This window comes from Bombina bombina, chromosome 10 (assembly GCF_027579735.1).
Source record: "Bombina bombina isolate aBomBom1 chromosome 10, aBomBom1.pri, whole genome shotgun sequence".
Lineage (NCBI taxonomy): Eukaryota > Metazoa > Chordata > Amphibia > Anura > Bombinatoridae > Bombina > Bombina bombina.
Window position 1 is genome coordinate 125,629,778 of NC_069508.1, and position 17,320 is coordinate 125,647,097.

Below are 17,320 nucleotides of genomic sequence, written 5' to 3' on the forward strand. Positions count from 1 at the left end.
ATATTAATGTGTTTATATGTGCATATATACAAGTTAACACATAAATATATATATAAGCATATACATATATATTTACAGTGAACACATGGCCCCCATAGACCGCAATGTAAAGGCACTAGGACCCCACATCCACCAACTTTAACCCCTAAAACTGCTTTGTCCAGTCATTTAAAAAAAAAAAAAAGCTACATTTTTTATTTTATTATTACTAACACTACACTGACATTTGGGGGCAATTGAGGGACATTTAGAAAATTAACCAGAGATCTAATTTTGTAATGGCTGGTTATTTATTGTGCGCCTGTAAACGGGCAAATTTGCCCATTTACAGGTGCCCGATAAATATTAGTGCTCCACCTGTACTGTAGCCCTATTTGGGCATAGTGGCTATACAACACATTTAAAGGGAAATTTTATCTCCTTTAAGACTTGAAATAATCATTCTTACTCTATTATTTAATGTTTAAATATTGTAATAATATGTATGCATTTTCAAAGCATAGATTTTTATTATTTTGTTAACATGAATGTGCACAATATATCAAATTGATATTGTCTGTCTTATTTGCATATATTTTTACACTAGGAAAGTACTATTAAGTAATTTCCTTTGGCACCAATACCATTTAGTATCAAAAAGAGTAATTGATGGAATACTGTGTTGTTTTCTTTATCAAAAATCATTCAAAGATGTTTAAGTATTGCACAATTAATTTGTTTCTACAATAAACAACAATTTTATATAGGTTTAGCATATAATCACATATGATTAGATCAATCAGGTAAACCAAATTAAATTTCCCCAGTAACAAAATTATAGACTTCTCAATTCACGCACATCTGATTAAATAATATTTACTGCTATGACAAATATGACAGTCTTAAAATAAATTCCCAATTAGACACCCCCATTGTAATAAATCTGAGGTCACAAAAGGAATAGAAAATACAAAATAAAACTTGCATGATGCAGATATTGTTATTTTAAGTCACTTTTAAATTCGCTTTTATTTTGAAATGTACTTTTTTTCTCTTAGTATTAATTTTTTTAAAGTAATATTTATATATATCCTACACTAATGGGAGGTAACTGGTGATTGGTGCCTGCACACCTTTGTCTCTTGTGATTGGCTGACTAGATGTGTTCCATTTGCTCCCAGTAGAGAATTGTTGCTCCTTCAGCAAAGACTATCAAGGGAATTCAGCAAAGTTGATAATGGAAATTAATTTAAATGTTGTTTAAAATTGTATTCTCTATCTAAATCTTGAAAGAATAAAAATTAGTTTCATGACCCTTTAATTCTTAACATTCAGCATCTGAACTTTCTTTTCAAATAGCTCAACAAAAAAACATTTTTTTTTAGTTTTTAGGTATTCTTATAAAATTATTAATAAAAAAATAAATACAAAATAAGTTATGGGGTAGAAATAAAGACCCTCTCTTCTCTAACAATAACATGTTAAAACATATACAACAATTACCAGATTAATTAAATACAATTACCTTGATTGAATACAACTCTTTAGTAAACTAAAAGTTCTCTGAGAAAATGGCAGATTTCTAAAAAGATTTGTAACACCCTTCACCACCATTATGATCAATGAGGCTACATCTAACTAAATACACAGAAACAAAGATTTTGATGGCAGATAAGAACCAAAGACCCAATAAAGAGCCAGACTACAAGTGGAGCACTATTTAGGGAGCCAGGAGCAAGACAGAATTGCAGGGGAGGGCTTTTGACCCTCATGCAGAAGCAAACTAAGGGGTAGGGTCACAGAAGGGGTGGAGCACCAGGGATTTAGCGAAGTGCCGACAGGAAGCGCGTCCTCATCTGGAAACAACGTGGGAGAAGCGGTTTCTCTTCTCCCACTCATCGCAGCTTCAGGAGTGGATCAGTGAAAATGGAGGGCCTGCAGGAGCTGTTGAAGGTGGCGACATCCTTGTCGCAGACAAAAGGGGCTGGCTGGGTACTCCAGCAGCTGAAGGAGGCACTTGGTCGGGCGAGGGGCCCAGCGGCAGACCAGAGCAGGCAACAGAAGAAAGGAGGGTGAGGGCATCACAGCGGTCGAAGCCACCGGAACGACTGAGCCCAGATGGAGGGGTGAAGAGGAGGTCGAGAGGAGGTTCGTCGTCATCAGGAAGAGGCAGAAGAGGCACGGCGATGGCTGTGGCCTAAAAGAGAACCGATCCCACGTGGGTGGAAACATCTGGAGCACAGGAAGCGGGAGCGGAGGACAGGCCACAGCTGCCGGCGGCCACAGAGATGAGAGGAGCGGCTGCAGGCAGTAACGTAAAGTCACACTGAACCACCAATGAGGCCACCTAGTGCACACCGGGCAACCAGTATGGAGGGGGTGAGAGGCAAAAGCAAAAAGCTGTCCTGGGAAATAAAAGGGGTTTGGGTGCAGTGAAAAGCTGTTATTTACATGGGATTTAGGAGGGACATATAAAGGACAAAAGGGGGGGAATGACAGTGGCACTTACGTGCGAGAGGCTGACATGGGGTTTCATATAAGGCTTTTGGCAAGCCAATTACAGGAACAGACGCAGCTGGAGCCAGGTTATTAGTTAGGGACCTATGCTTGTCTGGGGCCGGGAATTTGAGGGCATCTAGTTGTCGCTAGGTGGATTTGGAATAGGTCTGATCAGCTTAGGTCGTGGTTAACCAGGACATCTGTGGGGCCTATAAAAAATGAATTTTGTTTTAACTGCATGCAGGTAGAACATAGGGCTTTAGGCCTTTTAGAAGAAAAAATGGGGTTTATTTAGCAGCGCTAAAAAAAGCTAGGAAATGATGATACCAATCTAATTTATGTTTTATACAATCTATTTTATTTAAAAATTCTTATAACACATAAAAACAACAGCAAATGCTTTTCCTAATTAATAAAGGGACGTCTCCCTTATACAACACTTATAAAAACAGACTAGAACCATATAATCCTAGAATTTCAGGTATAAAGGAATTAATTCTATAGATAACATATGGCAAGCAACAAATTTCTAAGATAAATGGTGAATTAAATATTTAAAAGGCACAAATGTATCAATCCTAATAGCTTTACAGTTCTTCAGTAACAAATTCAGTTATAAAGTTACACAGTTACTTTCCTTGGACATATAATTGGCTCAGGTGTGCTGGATAGTTAAAAAGGCAAAAAACAGCCAATATTCTGATTTAGGTGCCAAAGCAATCGTGGTTAATGGAAATGGTTAATTTAACAGATGAATACCTTGATGTCTTTAAAGTTCAGTTTGCGTGTTTTAAAAAACGTAGTGCAAATTAGTGTAGAGGTACCTTAATCTGTCCTGGTTGCAACCGCTGATTATCTTCACTGTGAGGGATTCACAGACTGTTTGTTCCTGGTGCTTCTGATAAGTCACCTGACCTTCTCTTTGATTCAGAGGTCAGGGGTGATGATCCGTTCTGGTGATGTAGTTATCCTTTTTTTTGTTTTCCTTTCTTCTTATAGCCCAAATATTGTTTTCATCTGGGTTCCCTCAGACTTCTTAAGGTTTGAAGAAATCTTTGGTCAGTGTTTAGCAGTAACACCGTATTCCCTGAAGTTGCCAAAGGTAGATTTTAACTTGCCGGGTCAGGAGAAAAGTTTAAAGTTGCAGGGTCACACAGCTTTGTGACAGTAGTAAATGAAGTTTAGTAGAGTGTAGCAGGTCCCATTCAACGCGTTTCACCCTTCTAGGATTATATGGTTCTAGTCTGTTTTTATAAGTGTTGTATAAGGGAGACGTCCCTTTATTAATTAGGAAAAGCATTTGCTGTTGTTTTTATGTGTTATAAGAATTTTTAAATAAAATAGATTGTATAAAACATAAATTAGATTGGTATCATCATTTCCTAGCTTTTTTTAGCGCTGCTAAATAAACCCCATTTTTTCTTCTTATCCACCATTTAGTTCTCTTTGAGGGAAGAACTTTTTTAGCAGCAGGAATCCACCTTTAGGCGCTCCTATCACACTACACATAAATACCTTTAGGCCTTTTAGGCCAGGTGTATTTGGTATTTGGTCAGACAAAAAAAAAAGAAAGAAAGATAGATAGCTAGATAGGGGGGCATATGTCAAGATGGGTGGTCACCAGGTTTAATGGTGGACTGGGGGGGTGTTAAAATTCACGGTGACTTTTCAAGTTGCAGAGGGCTCTAGTATGCCGATCACCACTCAGGACCTGAATATGGAGCTGATTGAAGTGGAGGGGGACTCCCTGCACATATCAGACCAGTACAGTGACTTCCCAGTACAGTGACTTTGAAGAAGGAGAAGTGGAGGAGATGCCAACAACGGAAATCGTACATGGAGCCTGGGTGAGTGATGCTACTGCGTTGGCCCAATTGTTGCAGGCCTTCTCAGCGGTTGCAGATGGCGGAGCAAGAAGCTCTGGCCTGGGGAGGAAGAGATTGGCAGAGAGGGAGGCGGGCAGAGGAGGCAAGGGGACACCTAGAAACAAGGAAGGGCCTGAAGGTACTGCTAGGTTTCTTTCTTCTACCTTGCAGTATACACGGCCCAGCCCATTTTGGGAAAGGGGCAGCAGAAGGGAAGAGGGGTCAGGAGCAGTGCGCAGGAGGGGGCAATCACGTTCCCTGCTTCCTTACAGAGGCAGAGATCAGGATTTCTCCAACCTGGGCTAGGTTGGATCGTCAGGAGAGGGCAGGAATACTACATGGCGCACCCGCTCCAGATCATGGAGGCGGTCTGAGTCCAGAAGGCCTACAGGGCGACAGTTGGGATGAGGGAAAGAAACAGCCCCCACAGCTACAGCAGCGGGAATTATGGTGGCTGATCCAGGACCTTCAGCGGCACCTGCTACAACAGGTGAGGTGTCTCAGAGTACAATTACTACTGGAGTGAGTGGAGGTGTGGATGCGGAACGGATAGCGCTATTAGCAGGTCTAAGGGATTTGATAGCTCAAATGGCAAAACAGCGGGTGGCTCAGCAGCAGGAGCTTGGTCCAGTACAGCAGCAACAGGTACGACAGTGGGAACCACAGCTGGCAGAACCAATACGAGTTTGAAGGTATCCAAAGAGGCCTTTCGGCAGCCATGTCTTTGCTCTATAGGGCCTATGGGTATTCATTTGATGGTGGAAATAAAGGAGAAGATTTGGAAAGGGAGTTTTTAGAAATATTTTCTCTTCTGCCTCTGGACCAATTTGTGGAAATTAAGGAAGACCTCAAAGCTGAACCAGGGAAAAAGGAGGAGGAGTGGGGGAAGAAAAGGTACAGGAAGTTATCTAAAACATTTGCAAATTGGTCCAGGGCTTTCTGCATACTCGCTAGTGTCATGGCAGAGAAGTTCCTGGAGCATGGGTTGGCCCTGTTCTGCTACTATAATGAGATTGCGGCGGCCTACAGAACATACGGGGAATGGTGTGGTGGCGATACGACAAGCAATTTAGACAGCGTATCGCAGTCCTGGGATGCGGTGGGACGACTGTGACATGGGGATATGGTTGGAGATCATGAAGTCTCTGCAGGGAAGCCAGTCCTTTCAAGAATCGGGTTGCGGTTTTGGAAGAGGACATGCCAGTGGTACAGCAGTGGCAATTAGAAAAGGGCTATCTTTCAAATTCAATGATGGGACCTGCAGATTTGGGAGTACCTGTAAGTATAAGCATGAATGTGCCAACTGTGGGGGTCAACACTCCCAGAGCCAGTGTTTCAGAAAAGGTAAGGTGGGGGCCAGGAAGTTCCCGCAGGTTGTGCAGGAAAAGCTTCAGAAGGAAGTGCAGCTGGGGCGTATGGCTGGTCCTTTTGTCGAGAGGCCGCTGTCCAACCTATGGTTGTCACCATTGGGGATGGTACCTAAGAAGGCAGCGGGCCAGTTTCGGATGATACACCATCTGTCCTACCCAAAAGGGGAGTCAATTAGCGATGGGATTGATCCAGCTTTGGTCCAAGTGGCCGTATCCTTTGATAAAGTGGCCGAGTTGGTGCGCAGGGCAGGAAAGGGGGCGCTCTTGGCTAAAATGGATGTAGAGGCTGCTTTTCGGCTGCTCCCTGTCCACCCATCCTGTCATCATTTGTTGGGTTGGTTTTTTTTTTTATGGTTCTTATTTTGTTGATTTGTTGTTACCTATGGGGTGTTCTATTTCTTGTTCCTATTTTGAAAAGTTTAGTTCTTTTGTTGAATGGGTGGTAGCTAGGTGGGTGCATTGCCAGACTTTGGTCCACTATTTAGATTACTTTTTGTTTGTTAGTTGGCTGGAAGGTAACAAGTGTTTGCGGCTTCTGGATGTTTTCAGGGAAGTAGCAAGGGACTTTGGGATCCCTGTGGAGGAAGAGAAAACAGAAGGGCCGGGTACATCTCTAAAATTCCTGGGAATATTCATTGATTCTGTTAGGATGGAGTGTAGTTCGCCAACAGACAAATTGGAGGATTTGTAAGAATCTTTGGCAGCTTTGATGGGTGGGCTAAAGGTAACGTTGAAAGAGCTGCAGTCATTTCTTGGTAAACTTAATTTCGCTTGCCGCATTATCCCAATAGGGAGAGTGTTTTCTAGAAGGCTGTCACTGGCTACGGTTGGAGTGAAAGAATCCCTTCACCATGTGTGCCTTTCCAAGCAACTCAAGGAGGATTTGAAAGTGTGGATGTCCTTTCTCGACAGTTTCAACAGGAGAACCCTGATCCAGCAAATGGGGGTGTTAGCATCTGACTTAGAGCTATTCACTGACGCAGCTGGTGGGACTGGTTTTGGGGCCTATCTGGGAGGGCGTTGGTGCATGGGACTATGGCCGGAGGAGTGGGTGGGATTGACAAAGAATGTAACCTTTTTAGAGTTGATTCCACTGTGGGTTGCCTTGGTGGTATGGCTACAGAGGTTGGCAGACAAGAGGGTCACTTTTAGGTCAGATAACATGGGGATAGTGATGGTAGTTAATAGTCTGACAGCCAGTTCTCCTACGGTAATTCATCTGCTGTGGTTTTGTGTTGGAATGCTTCAAGAACAATGTTTGCTTTAGAGCTGTTCATGTGGCAGGGGAGAATAATGGGATAGCTGATGCTCTTTCCCATTTACAGTGGGATTGTTTTTGAACCTTGGCCCCAGCTGCGGAGGAGGTGGGGGAACCTGTGTCTGAAGAATCTGTGGTTATGGCTTTTCTGATCTAACATGTCTGGTGAGGGGAGCATTAGCTTGTTCAACTTGGAAGGCCTACTGGAAGGTATGGAAACAATGGTGGGTTTTTCTGAACGGGTGTGATGAGAGGGGTTGGAGGTCTAGCAGACTGGAACTTTTACTTCAATAGATGAAGGTATGGCGGGTAGAGGGAGCCTCTAAGGCTATGCTGTAGAAGTACTTGTCCGCTTTGGCATTTTTATTCCAGCTGTTAGGTTGGGAGGACATTACAAAGGCTTTTGTTGTTCGACTTGCAGCCAAAGGCTGGGCACGAAAAGAGGGGGTAGGGGATTCTAGAAGACCTGTGTTTTTTTCAGTACTAAAATCTAAAAGTGGTGGTGAAGGTTTTACAGGGCATATGTGATTCCGATTTTGAGTTTTTACTGTTCAAGACAGCATTTGTGTTGGCCTTCTTCGGGGCCTTTTGAATTTCGGAATTGGTGAGTGTTAATAAGAGGGAGTCTGGGGGATTCAGCTGGATGATGTTTGGTTTGAAAGTAATAAAGTACATATTTGGTTACATAGATCAAAAACTGATCAGCTAGGAAATGGGGCATTGGTTAGATTAGGGGAGATTGGGGGAGATCAGTGGCATCACTAGGGGGGTGCGGGGGGTGCGGGCCACACCTGGGTGACACCCTCCAGGGGGTGACACAATTTTTTATTTTTTTTTTTATTTTATTGAAATTCAAAGAAATACAATGTTGAGATGCATAGATTATTTTATTAGAGGCTGGCATTTGTGAACATTAGTGGGACTGGGGAAGTTGTAGACACACAATTTTTTTGCCCCTTGAGCCAGTGCTGAAATTTCAACAAATAGTTTTCCCAGCTGCTTTTGCTTGTTTGTACTTTGCTCCTCCCCTGCCCAATTTCACTATGAATGTTGTGGGTGTGCCGTGGGGCTTGAAAAGTTGCACTGCTAGCCTAAACCTGCCTGCCTATCTGTGCTCACTGCTCAGTGACATGCGGCCCAGGGATGTGCACTGACAGACTTGGAACAGAGTCAGAGAGCAGAATTTTCATAGTTTGCGTGCCTAAACCTTTTCTTCAGTGATTTATTTTAGAGTGCTCTGTTTATCTTTCATTTGATGTTCTGCTGAGCCAGGGAGCAGCTCTAGGCATGAGCTTCATAATTAATGCAGTGCAGTTTACATATTTTGTATGTGTGTGTCTGAGTTTTTGTGTGTCTCAGTGTTTTTGTGTGTGTGTCTGAGTGTGTTTACAAGTGTTTGTGTGTGCATCTGAGTATGTTTTTAAGTATGTCTGAGTGTTTGTATGTGTGTTTGCCTGTGTTTTTGTGTGTGTCTGCTTTCTGGGGGGGGGGGTGACACCATGATTTACTGCACCGGGTGACACCAACCCTAGTGACGCCACTGGGGGAGATTGTTGCCCAGTAGCATCTGTACAAGGTTTTATGGGAGTGCAGGGACAGGGGAGAGGGCCCCTATTGGTGCACAAAGATGATTCTTTTCTGTCACGCTTTCAACTCATCGCTGTGTTCAGAAATGTGCTGGCCAGGGCGGGGTTTGCTGCATCTGGGTTTGGGTCCCATTCATTTAGAATAGAGATGGCTATGGAGGCTAGTTCATTGGGTTTGGGAGATCAAGTAGTGAAAAGGATTGGTAGGTGGGAATCTGGGAGATTTCAGTCTTATGTTCGCCCTGCTTTGGTTTTATAGTGGATTCATGTTCAGTTCTTGTTTGTGTTACAGGTCCCATTTGGCTTTGGCTAATCGGGAATTCATACATAGCAAGAGCCAGGACAGCAACTATGACTAAGGAGAAGGGGAGCCAGTTGGGAATAGACCTGAATACGACTGTTTTAAGGTGGTTTGGTTTTCGAGGCATGAAATGGGACCAGGTCCTCATCAAGGTGGTTGAGTATACTCGACTGTTCCACCCGCCAGGTATGTTGCTTATACATATGGGGGAGGGGTAACGATTTAGGCTATCTCCCCCAGAAGACTTTAAATGATATGATTAGGAGGGACATGGAGAGACTGTTGGTATTGTTCCCAGGGTTGATACTGATATGGTCAGAGATTGAACCTAGGTGTTCATTGAGAGTGGCATGGGATGAAGCGAAGCTAGAAGCTTCAAGACGTAAAGTTAATAGGACAATAAGTGGTTTTGTGGTTAAAGCAGGTGGAACTTCAATCAGACACGTGGAGTTTGAAGGGGAAACATGTCCTCTTCTGGAAAAAAACGTGGGAGAAGCGGTTTTTCCCTCCCTAATTTAAATTATGTTGCAGCTGATTTGGCGGGGGGTGCTTGCTGGGTGGATTAAGTGGATGGTTTAAGGAGGTCTACCCCCTGGGTGTCCAGGGGAGGAAAACTGGATGGAATGTGGACAAACTAGAAGTAAGCATTTTGAGAGTGTCAGCTTGCATTTTCCCTCACATGCTAACCCGAGGCACGCAAAAAGCTGTAGTTAGAATATCACACATGCGATAACGTTTTCCCCTTTAGAAGTCAATGGAGCAAAAAAGTGGAAAACACCCTACTTGCTCGTAAAACCTGATCACATATTCTCAAGTGTGTTAACCAGACATGAAAATATGAATATTTAACATTCCAATCATCTTCACATAGAAGAATATGTTCTATTTATTCATAAATACATATTTCTACATATATTTGATGGTGTTTTGGTACAATATACAGGGAGTGCAGAATTATTAGGCAAGTTGTATTTTTGAGGATTAATTTTATTATTGAACAACAACCATGTTCTCAATGAACCCAAAAAATTCATTAATATCAAAGCTGAATAGTTTTGGAAGTAGTTTTTAGTTTGTTTTTAGTTTTAGCTATTTTAGGGGGTTATCTGTGTGTGCAGGTGACTATTACGGTGCATAATTATTAGGCAACTTAACAAAAAACAAATATATACCCATTTCAATTATTTATTTCTACCAGTGAAACCAATATAACATCTCAACATTCACAAATATACATTTCTGACATTCAAAAACAAAACAAAAACAAATCAGTGACCAATATAGCCACCTTTCTTTGCAAGGACACTCAAAAGCCTGCCATCCATGGATTCTGTCAGTGTTTTGATCTGTTCACCATCAACATTGCGTGCAGCAGCAACCACAGCCTCCCAGACACTGTTCAGAGAGGTGTACTGTTTTCCCTCCTTGTAAATCTCACATTTGATGATGGACCACAGGTTCTCAATGGGGTTCAGATCAGGTGAACAAGGAGGCCATGTCATTAGATTTTCTTCTTTTATACCCTTTCTTGCCAGCCATGCTGTGGAGTACTTGGACGCGTGTGATGGAGCATTGTCCTGCATGAAAATCATGTTTTTCTTGAAGGATGCAGACTTCTTCCTGTACCACTGCTTGAAGAAGGTATCTTCCAGAAACTGGCAGTAGGACTGGGAGTTGAGCTTGACTCCATCCTCAATCTGAAATGGCCCCACAAGCTCATCTTTGATGATACCAGCCCAAACCAGTACTCCACCTCCACCTTGCTGGTGTCTGAGTCGGACTGGAGCTCTCTGCCCTTTACCAATCCAGCCACGGGCCCATCCATCTGGCCCATCAAGACTCACTCTCATTTCATCAGTCCATAAAACCTTAGAAAAATCAGTCTTGAGATATTTCTTGGCCCAGTCTTGACGTTTCAGCTTGTGTGTCTTGTTCAGTGGTGGTCGTCTTTCAGCCTTTCTTACCTTGGCCATGTCTCTGAGTATTGCACACCTTGTGCTTTTGGGCACTCCAGTGATGTTGCAGCTCTGAAATATGGCCAAACTGGTGGCAAGTGGCATCTTGGCAGCTGCACTCTTGACTTTTCTCAGTTCATGGGCAGTTATTTTGCGCCTTGGTTTTTCCACACGCTTCTTGCAACCCTGTTGACTATTTTGAATAAAACGCTTGATTGTTCGATGATCAAGATTCAGAAGCTTTGCAATTTTAAGAGTGCTGCATCCCTCTGCAAGATATCTCACTATTTTTGACTTTTCTGAGCCTGTCAAGTCCTTCTTTTGACCCATTTTGCCAAAGGAAAGGAAGTTGCCTAATAATTATGCACACCTGATATAGGGTGTTGATGTCATTAGACCACACCCCTTCTCATTACAGAGATGCACATCACCTAATATGCTTAATTGGTAGTAGGCTTTCAAGCCTATACAGCTTGGAGAAAGACAACATGCATAAAGAGGATGATGTGGTCAAAATACTAATTTGCCTAATAATTCTGCACTCACTGTATATCTATATCTAGAGCAAGAAAAGAGTTCACTTTTTTTTTTTTATAAATTTTATCTTCTCTTAGAAATGGTTGCCATAGGAGGAATTCCATCTTTTTTGGATTTATTTCCCCTAATTTTTGTTGAATAAATGTTGGTTATATGTACTGTGGTCCCTCTTATGGTAATGTGTTTTTTTTTTTTTTTCTCTTCTCTCTCTCTCTCCTGCTCTCTCCTCTGTCTCATGTCCCTTCTCTTCTCCTTCTCAGGTTGCATTCATTATTCAATATACAATGCAATGGGTAACAGAAGTTAATGACAAAAAAAACTACACGTTTAATATCGCAGAATGTAAAAGGACTCAATATTCCACAGAAAAGAAGCTTGGCCTTAAATAGTTTCCATAAGGAGAAGGGAGATATATTTATTCAAGAATCCCATTTTTCTAGCAATAATACACCAAACTTTACAAATAGGTATTACCCAAAGATCTATCAGAGCACTAAAGAGGAAGAGAAATGGGATATGTATAATGATACATAAAGATATACCTTTCCAACTTATCCAAGAGGAAAAAGACGAGGAAGGCAGATTTATCTGTTTAGTAGGGTTACTATATAATAGACCAGTTACTCTAGTGAATATCTATGCACCAAACAGAGGCCAGAAGCTATTTTTCAAAAAGATATGTAATCAAATATTAGACCTACAAAAAGGTACGCTAATTTTAGGCGGTGATTTTAATATCCCACTGGAACCCAAAGTAGATTGTTCAAAATCTAGAAGTAATATCTCGAAACATATTATTAAAACAATTAAAGCTAACCTTTTATCTTTATCTCTGTTAGACATCTGGAGGACTCTGCACCCATCTGCAAGAGATTTTACTTTTTATTCAGCACCTCAAAAATCCTATACACGGATTGATTATTTTTGAATTGATCAAAATAGTTATACATTAGTTAAAAACGCCAAAATTCATAATATTACCTGGTCAGATCATTCAATGCTATCAATGGATCTGGGGTGGCCAGATAGACCAATAACATCGTATCAGTGGAGATTAGACGATAATCTATTAAAGGACACTCAAACCAAACAAGCTATTGAAAACTCCATTGAAATGTATTTTAGTATAAATAGCCTCGCAGATACCTCTTTAAGTACATGGTGGGAGGCGCATAAGGCCGTAATAAGGGGTGAATTTATAAAACATAAATCTAGAATAAATAAGAACGCGAGAGAGCACTATAATATTCTATTGGACTCGCTTTCCAAGATAGAGCATGAACATAAAAAAGACCCGTATAATAGTCAGTTAACTGAATCCCTTAAAGAGGCTAGAGAAAAATTAAATAATTATTTGATAAAAGGGGCTCAACGTAGAGCGATACTACTTAAAAAAGTATTCTTTAATGGTGGTAATAAAGCGGGAAAACTTCTGGCAAGGGCAATTAAAAAAAGGACATTACAAACATATATTTCCAAAATAAAAGACAAACAGGGTAATTATAAAGTAGGTAGCCAAGACATCGCCAAAGAATTCCAGAAATACTACCAACAGTTATACAATTTGGATAATCAGAAGAAACCTGAAAGTTTTTTAAAGGATAAAATAAAGTACATAGAGGAGGTAAAAACCCCTGTAATATCACAAACTCAAAAAAAGATGTTAGATGAGCCCTTTTCCCTGCAGGAAATAAAGCAGACAATCCAAAACTTGGTTATAGGGAAAAGTCCCGGGCCAGATGGTTTCAGTTCCAGTTATTATAAAACATTTTCCGATTTATTAGCGCCTAAACTATGGGAATTCTTTAACTCCCTTAGTCAGGAATCGGCGTTCTCAAAAGAAATGCTAGAAGCAAGGATAACAGTATTACCCAAACCGGATAAAGACCCTAGTGATCCTGCAAATTATAGACCAATCTCGTTGTTGAATAACGATGTGAAAATTTATGCTAAATTAATATCTAACAGAATAAATAAGTTGTTACCGGAAATTATAAATAAAGATCAGGTCGGCTTTGTGCCAAGAAGAGAAGCTAGAGATAATACTATCAAAGCATTGCATCTAATAAAATATGCTAAATTACACAAAATACCATCCGTAATAATGTCTTTAGACGCCGAAAAGGCTTTCAACCGGCTAGATTGGTCTTTCTTGCAGCTGACACTCGAAAAATTTGGTTTTGGGGAAAACATCAGACAACACATTTCTTACTTATATAAATCTCCTTCTGCCAAAGTAAAAATCAACGGTACACTCTCAGACCCAATCTATCTCCAACGGCACGAGACAGGGGTGTCCTCTGTCACCCCTGTTATTTGTTCTAGCCATGGAAATATTAGCGATAAAAATCTGCACGGAAAAAAATATTAAAGGCATTAAAATAGGGAATCAAGAATATAAAGTAACACTATACGCAGATGATGTGTTATTAACATTAACTGAACCAGAAAGATCTATTACTAGTTTGGAATATTTACTTCAAGAGTATGGGAGGTACTCAAATTTTTCAGTTAACAAAAATAAATCGGAAGCAATTAAGATTTCCTTAACAGAGAGGGTTTACCAAGAATGTAAAACACATAGTGCATATATTTGGAAAGAAACCTCATTAAAGTATCTAGGAGTCTATTTAACAACTAGTGATACCAAGCTCTTTTCGGAGAATTACATCAAATTATTAACAAACCTACAAACAGACTTAAAAAACTGGGCAACAAAGACTTTATCATGGGTAGGCCGTATACATACGGTAAAAATGAATATCCTTCCCCGCATTTTATATTTATTCCAGACAATTCCAATAAATATTCCATATACCTATTGTATTAATCTTCAAAAAACAATAAATTCATTTATTTGGAAACAAACAAAGCCGAGAATTAAAAGATCTATATTATATAAGGGTAGGAATATAGGTGGTATGGGGGTACCAAACATTCAAAATTATCATAGAGCAATAACATTGCAAAGAATTTTAGATTGGCATATCAACGAAAAAAACAAAGCATGGATATCGCTAGAAAATAGCTTGGTATCCCAACAACCACTGAAAAATTTCATTTGGACTGCAGTAGAAAGTAAACCATTGGGTATTAAACAATTTCCAATAATTAATCATACCTTTAATAATTGGGTGAAAATAATAAAGGAATCTGTTAATATATCAACTATCCCCTCCCCCTTAATTCCAATAACAACTAATATAGAATTTCAAGGGGGACATATTCCTAAGTATCAGAATCAACAAAAGCAACAAGATTATATACCTTTAATCCAATTTATGGAAAATGGTAGCCTTAAACCTCAAAGGGAAATAATGAATCTAGCTAAAGGCAGTTATGGTAATTGGTTTAAATATCTACAATTGCAAAACTTCCTGGAATACCATCCAGAAAGGGCAAAATTAACCCGGCAATTAACTAATTTTGAAAAAATCTGTTTCACAGAGAATCCTATAAAAAGTACTATTTCACTTAGTTATTAACTAATCGCGGCTTCAGAGGAAAGTATAAAACATGGATATGTACTAAAATGGGAAATGGAAACAGGGATCCAATTAGAAGAAACAGATTGGTTGAAAATATATAAAAATACAGCTAGCTCTTCCTCATCTTCTAATATACAAGAACTAAATTATAAAATCCTTACCAGATGGTATTTAACCCCGGCTAGATTACATAGTATCTACCCAAATGCTTCCAACCAATGCTGGAGGGGCTGTGGGAGGATAGGTAGTATGCAACATATTTGGTGGGACTGCCCCCTGGTTAAAAACATATGGGAAGAAATGGAGAGGTGTATTCAGAGGATAAGTGGGATAAACGGGTTTCAACTAGTTATCTATACAGCCTTATTAAATAAACCTATTAAAGGTATATGTAGAATAAAAGCTAAATTAATAATTTATGTACTAAATGGCATAAAATCTATAATAGCCAGAAACTGGAAAAAAACCTATGTCCCTGAGAAAAAAATAGTTCTGGATAGAATCAATGAACTCCTGATACTTGAAGAATATGAATATTTAAAAACTAAGAAAGAACATCTATTCCAGATGATTCGTTTTTATTGGGAAGAATTTAGGAATGGGCCTGAGAATAGGTAGGGGAGAGGGGCTAGAGGGGGTGGGGCAGGGGGAGAGAGAGGAGAGGAGCTGTATATAATTTTTTTTTTTTTTTTCCTATGAGGGACACACACTGGTAAATATAAGAGGTATAAATTAGCTTGATATCATGTATATGAGTACATATTAAGTGTGTTTAAGTTTATGTGTAAATGTTTTATGTTAATGTAATGGATTATTGTGTATAATAAAAAATTTAAAAAAAAAAAAAAAAAAAAAAAAGAAAAGAGTTCACTGTCCCTCATATGGAAGTATTCCAAAATGCAATTGAACAAGGGAATACATATAAGTACATAAAGTACCAGTGTCAGTAGATAGGTATTATACTCTATATGAGAGACCTGAGTCACAAAAATCACGGTACAGTTCAGAATAAACAGCCCCATATGCATGGCCAGAGTATACTGCAGAGAGACATCAGAGGGAGGGTACTAAACCAACAACCCACCAGCGTTTTTTTGCTGCTGGTGTTTATGCTGTTTATGTGACCCATGGATTATTTTAACCCAATGTTTGAATAAAGAGAAGTTTTATCTGTCATCTGCTAATCTCTTCTCTCTCTCTCTCTCTCTCTCTCTCTTTCTCTTTTTCTCTTTCTCTTTTTCTCTTTTTCTCTTTTTCTCTTTTTCTCTTTTTCTCTTTTTCTCTTTTTCTCTTTCTCTCTTTCTCTCTTTCTCTCTTTCTCTCTTTCTCTCTTTCTCTCTTTCTCTCTTTCTCTCTTTCTCTCTTTCTCTCTTTCTCTCTTTCTCTCTTTCTCTCTTTCTCTCTTTCTCTCTTTCTCTCTTTCTCTCTTTCTCTCTTTCTCTTTCTCTCTTTCTTTCTCTTTCTTTCTCTCTCTCTCTTTTTCTCTCTCTTTTCTCTCTCTCTTTTTCTCTCTCTTTTTCTCTCTCTTGTTCTCTCTCTTGTTCTCTCTCTTGTTCTCTCTCTTGTTCTCTCTCTTGTTCTCTCTCTTGTTCTCTCTCTTGTTCTCTCTCTTGTTCTCTCTCTTGTTCTCTCTCTTGTTCTCTCTCTTGTTCTCTCTCTTGTTCTCTCTCTTGTTCTCTCTCTTGTTCTCTCTCTTTTTCTCTCTCTTTTTCTCTCTCTTTTTCTCTCTCTTTTTCTCTCTCTTGTTCTCTCTCTTGTTCTCTCTCTTGTTCTCTCTCTTGTTCTCTCTCTTGTTCTCTCTCTTGTTCTCTCTCTTGTTCTCTCTCTTGTTCTCTCTCTTGTTCTCTCTCTTGTTCTCTCTCTTGTTCTCTCTCTTGTTCTCTCTCTTGTTCTCTCTCTTTTTCTCTCTCTTTTTCTCTCTCTTTTTCTCTCTCTTTTTCTCTCTCTTTTTCTCTCTCTCTTTTTCTCTCTCTCTTTTTCTCTCTCTCTTTTTCTCTCTCTCTTTTTCTCTCTCTCTTTTTCTCTCTCTCTTTTTCTCTCTCTCTTTTTCTCTCTCTCTTTTTCTCTCTCTCTTTTTCTCTCTCTCTTTTTCTCTCTCTCTTTTTCTCTCTCTCTTTTTCTCTCTCTCTTTTTCTCTCTCTCTTTTTCTCTCTCTCTTTTTCTCTCTCTCTTTTTCTCTCTCTCTTTTTCTCTCTCTCTTTTTCTCTCTCTCTTTTTCTCTCTCTCTTTTTCTCTCTCTCTTTTTCTCTCTCTCTTTTTCTCTCTCTCTCTTTTTCTCTCTCTCTCTTTTTCTCTCTCTCTCTTTTTCTCTCTCTCTCTTTTTCTCTCTCTCTCTTTTTCTCTCTCTCTCTTTTTCTCTCTCTCTCTTTTTCTCTCTCTCTCTTTTTCTCTCTCTCTCTTTTTCTCTCTCTCTCTTTTTCTCTCTCTCTCTTTTTCTCTCTCTCTCTTTTTCTCTCTCTCTCTTTTTCTCTCTCTCTCTTTT